A 6,098-nucleotide genomic window follows, 5' to 3' on the forward strand; every position below is an offset into this window, starting at 1 on the left:
TTTTCTGCCCATCTTGTTTACTACTTAAACATAAAGTCGATCCTGAATGAGTTAGCCAGTGTCAAGATTAGTTTTGTGCCTTTTGGTTAGAGTCTAATGACACCCTGCAACATTGTAACTCATTTGAGAAACGTTCGTGTTTGATTCTGCAAAATATATTCATATTTGAGTTTGAATGGAATCCTCAGTACAAGCAATGCTGTTTACTGGATGTGAATATGCACACCATAACGTGCCTCTTATTAATGCTAAACATACAACATTTACCTTATTTAAAAAGTACAGCTATTTCATAAACATTTTTGTGTTTTCAGCGAATAGTCGATGTGACGACAATATACAACAAACACGAGGATGTTTTGGGCTTATCATTATCAGTAAGAAAACTTGCAAATAAATACTAAACTACCTACCGTAACTGTGCAAATTAATAGCTATGTATAAAATTAAGATTAAATGTACATATGACGTGCATTGTAATTTTAAAATGAAGAGATTTTCTTAAACACTTTTACATAAATCTCACAATTTTTATTTTTAAAAATACAGACATGCTGAAAACTTGGTGTCAGTGTAAAAGCTCTTAAGTAAGTATGATAGTAACGTTTATATGCATACATGCATACATACACACATATATTTAATGAAGGAAATACTCTTTGCAAAAAAAAATTTTTTTTGGTGACTGCTTTGTTTTTTAAATCATTTTAGTAAAATTTGCAGTTTAAAAACCCAAAACGGTACTAAAACAATACAGAATTAGTCAAATTGGTAACAAGTAGTTAAAAAAGTATAACTAAATTTAGTTAAAATCAAGCAGTTAAGTTTGTAATAATAAAAACAATAATAATTCCAATATATTTTAAAATACATTTTTTTCTTGAACAAAAAAAAAGATTAGGTATAATTATTAATTAACATTTATAAATACTATTCTCGTATTCTGTTTTTGAGTAAGGGCAAAAACAAGTAGACCATACAAATAATATCATAGATGTAATCTTTCTGATGGTGTATTCTAAAAATAACATAAGTCATTTGAAAACATTTTTTAATGTTTATAAATCTATGAAGGAAACAAGTAAGTACTCTCTCTTCTATCACACCATATACATTACAGGTGGTAATACGTACACTTGTGATCTAAGCTAAGGTAATTGCTACTTACAGTGGCAGAACTCTCTAATGCTACACGAGTATTTTAAGTACACAGAAACAGCATTAAGCATTTACGCTTTGCCACTAAGTACGTCACGAGGACAATGAAGTGGAATACACTACCATGACATCACACCACGCTCGTCACTGGGAGGATGCGTGAAAGGATCAACTGACGCAGTGGTAACACACCGACCTCTCATCCTGGTACGTCCATCCTAGTGTTATTTTCCCACGGGTTCCCCGTATTCGCTTCCGACATATTTGGATGGTTCTTTACTAGGCTTGAGAAAATCCTTTTCTTTTTTTTAAAATTCAATTAACATTTCAAGTATTATGTTATTAAGTTATTCAATAACAAGTGTGTGCCTCTGCAGGGGGGAGCCATTGGAAGGGAAGAAGGGGGCAGTTCAATCTCCATGAAATCCACAATAAATGGAAAGAATTCGGAAGCAAACAGTGGTAAAAAGTGGTCCCCCCCCCAACCCGAAATGAAATCCTGCATACGCTCCTGCCTACCTGTAACTGTGTTAAGAGTCTGCAATATCTTCCGACAGTATGACAAGACAAATGCAATTGAAATATGTTAAGCCAGATATTTCGAGTTGGACAGGACCACCAACAGATCTGGTTGAACACTTCAATTAATGCGAGTCAATCGAGCATCATTGTGTGTGAGTCAAAGGGAGGGCTCTACTAGGGATTTTGGCAGCGTTTGTCGGCACTTGGACGCTCAGGGGAGGACATATAGTATGTGGGGGAAAGAATAGCAAAATCATAATCAAATATTTTTAAAAAATAATAAAAATACGGAATCCTTCTTAATGAGTTGCTTATGTGAAAGCATATAGTATTTAGCTTGCAATAATACTGTTTGAGTGCACTGAATTGTAATAGTTGGGTGATCCTCTAGAGTATACACTATTAAACACTTCACTTTATTTTCACCAGTTGAGATATTACCTACTGCAGAGTAAATAGATTGTAAGGAAATAGAAATGACAAGGTGGTCGTTAATTTGCCAAGTGTAGTGTGATGTCACTGAACAATCGACACCTGTTTTCTAATCTATGCCACGAATACTAATACTTAACACTTGTTCCATACACTGCCATTACTTGAGCTAGGTAATACATCACACCAAACACTGTTATTACAAGTAACATTAAATCAGAAAATGAAATAGTATACACATGTGTGTTAATGACTTCACTTTTTACAAAAGTATGAATGTGTAAGTTCTACAGTTTAAATATTGCTTTAATTAAACACAGCTTTTTAAGATATAAAAAAAAATTGGTGTTGATATCCTGCAAATTTGCCTTCGTTGAAAATTTGCGCAGCAGAAAATTAGTGGAAAATGATGTGAATTCTGATCTGATCTAATGAACACTTACATTTAATGTCTAAAAGTTATTTGGATGTACTATACGAATGCTGTCAAATTATGTAGAATACATCCATTTTGAAATAGGATATGGAATGATACTTTTATCTCGTAACTTAATGCTGGTTTCAAATTTACAAAAGTATAGCCAATACCTAGGGGCAGGCATTTTTCGCGAAAAGATCTGAACACTTATTAGATTGCAACAAGGTATACTCGCACAAGCGTTTTCTTCCTTGTGATTGGAGGCCGTCTGCGAGAGAAGTCGTTGCCTTTTTTTACCGAGCCACTCAGGATGCGTTTACTTCCACACTGAATCGCTGTGATTGGTGTTTTTACAATCAATATGTACCTGGGAGAAACTCACCCAATCACGAAACACAGACTGTACTACAGTGTTTTAAATTTCATCGAGTCTCGAAATCTTTTCGCGAAATCTGCATGCCCCTACCAATACCCAATACATATTAACTGAAATGCCATCAACAGTTGAACATCACATAGATTAAATAATTTTAAAAACTGTTGTTTTAGAAAAAAAAAATTATTATGTTCTTCAAAATACTACAAATTCAATAATTGATTATTAAAATTCTGGGCTGAAATAGGGTTTTATGAATGATCGCAAAAGTAATTTTAAAGATAAAATTTTGGAAAATAAATGTTGATACAATCCAGAAGCAGCATGCTTAAATAAATTAAAAAATAAAAAATTTTTTGTACGAAACATATGTGCTTAGTTCAACAGAAGATAAAATCATACATTATTATATCACATCATACATGAGTGAAATTGTAAATAAAATTAGCCTTACAAACTTAGTTGGAAGAGGGGTGCAAATAATATTAGGTGTTTTAAATGAATGTCGATATTTTGATAATGGTAGCGAATTGATGATATTGAAATAGATCTAGATTCCAATTGAAATACCTTTTCAACAAGTAATTTATTTTGAGTGCTATTGCAAATTTGCTGTAAGTGAACTATGTAATCACATTTATTAATATTTTGTTACAACTTTCATCTTTTGTTTTGTATTAAAAAATTTTTTTGCAGGAATAATGTTTCTTATAGCTACATTATTGTGAAGAGTAGCAATACTTTAAAAACTTTAGTCCAATTTAAAAAAAAAAATAATATCTTCTAGCCATTATTGTTGTTATATAGTCCGGTCAAAATAGATATAAAAATAGTGATCAAATAACAAAAATTCCGACAGAGCTGAATTTTGGTAGAGATCTTGGGTACACCAGTAGAAATAAAGTACCAAAAGTCTCCATAGATCCCATGTATGCTAAAAAAGTTATTCAAGGTCAAAAGTCAAAATGTTTGGTTTTATGAATTTTTCTAAAAAACGGTAAGTGTTATCAATAATATAGCCCATACAAAAATTGTATATTATAAAATTATCTACAAAAATTGTCCGAATACTTGTTTTCCTAAGAATCACCATTCCTAAGATATTGCCATTCTAAAAGTTGTAGGTGTTAGATTCTACATGATATGAACACAAATACCACGTAAATACGTAGTTAGGCACTTAATATAAGTAAAAATGCCTATTTGTGTCTCTTATATGTATAAAATATACAATTCTGAGAATACACACTCAATAGAAACTGTTCCTTATCCAGTCCCTGCTACCCGCATGGCCTTGAGCAACATCTGCTTACTCTATTGTCCATGTGGCAACGGTCATATACCTGCTTCTTCATGTGGCTAAAGTGAAATACTTTTAGTGTTGAATATTTCATCAGTATTGAAATTATTTGAGAAAAAGGATTTAATTAATTGCGCTAAAGTATTTGAAGAAATTGACTCTCCTCGTCAAACGATAATCACAAAAGGAATTCGCTTTCTCCATGCTGTTTATGGAGCTTCAAAAAAATTAATTGTATCGACAAGTATAGATATTTAACTTTTGTAAAAAAATACACGGAACAAGAAACAAGTACAATAATCTTGTCTTCCTCCAAAATCGGCTTCTGCTCATCAACACTTGTATCGAGTATACTATCAAGTTCAGACACAGCTAGGCAATCAACTGAACCCCGAAGACTGGGTTTGGAAATTAACAGATACATAATACTTTGGAACCGATTCAAACTATACTCCCACCTGCTCCGGAAAAACTCCTAAACACTAGTTTTTGCAATTGCAAAAAAGGCTGTAGTGCTAAATGTGTCTGTAGAAGAGTAGGGTTGTTGTGTTCACCAGCGTTCACTAATTGCCGAGGCCAGTCTTGCTCGAATGTTTAATTTAATCCAATAGACGAAGATTCATGTGATATCGATGAAGAGACAGCTGATTCATCTTCAGTTGAACAATTTCTGAACATAAAAAAAAAAAAAAAAAAAAAAAAGGAAGAAGAAGATTAAATTGAAGAAGACATGACTGCTGAAGTTGAATTTGAAGAATATGAATCAGATTAGAATGTTAACAGAAATCAGAACTACAATTTAAATCAATCACCTACATCAATATCAAAATCAGTAATCATCATGCAGTAAATACAGTATTTTCCCATAAAACTCGGTCATAACAGATCGTGAAGTAGGCCTACCGGGGAAACCAAGTTAAACAAAACGCGCCAAGTAAACTACCTGACAGGTGGCGTGGAAATGTGTGCATATCATGTAGAATCTAACTCTTTCAACTTTTAGAATGGCGATATCTTAGGAATGGTGATTCTTAGGAAAACAAGTATTAGAACCATTTTTGTAGATAATTTTATAATCTACAATTTTTGTCTGGGCTATATTTTTGATAAAACTTACTGTTTTTTGAGAAAAATCCAAAAACAGAAAATTGTGACCTTTGACCTTGAATAACTTTTTTAGCACACATGGGATCTATGGGGACTTTTGGCATTTGTTTCTACTGGTGTACCCAAGGTCTCTACCAAAATTCAGCTGTCGGAATTTTTGTAATTTGAAATGTCTATTTTGACCGGACTAATAAGCTCTAGCGGACATTGAAGAGGAATTGTGTTTGTTATCCCTTCAGAAAGAACATCTGCAGGCATGTACTGCATTGACACACATAATTTAAGTTTAGTTAAAAAAAAATTAACGTTCATAATTAGAAAATACTCAAATTTGCAGCAAGGAAGGTGAAAAATTGGGCAAAAATTGCATAGACTGAGGACTTCAGCAACATGATTGTCAAAGAAACTTAATATTTGTGTTATGATAAGAAGAACGAATTTTTTTAATTTGGAAAATAGTACTATACCTAGTTGTAAATGGCTGACCCGGTCACAGGATTGGAAACAGCTGATGATGATGATGCCTATAGCTGTAAAATGTTAGTACGCGTTCTACTTCCTTACTTTCAAACTAACGAGATATTTTTAGAAATAAAAACTACAGTACCGCCTGTATTTTTTCCTACTGTCTGCCCTGGGGTAAAAAAAAGGAAAACACAAAGGTAGATCAGAAACAGCAGCGAGGTTCGCTTCACTTAATGCAGCGAATAAGAAGGCAGCCTGGCTGGACAGGCAAACAGCACTCGGAGCTCCGGGTGTTAACACGCCAGTTATAAACCTGCTCA

Source organism: Bacillus rossius, chromosome 11 (assembly GCF_032445375.1).
Source record: "Bacillus rossius redtenbacheri isolate Brsri chromosome 11, Brsri_v3, whole genome shotgun sequence".
NCBI classification, from domain to species: domain Eukaryota; kingdom Metazoa; phylum Arthropoda; class Insecta; order Phasmatodea; family Bacillidae; genus Bacillus; species Bacillus rossius.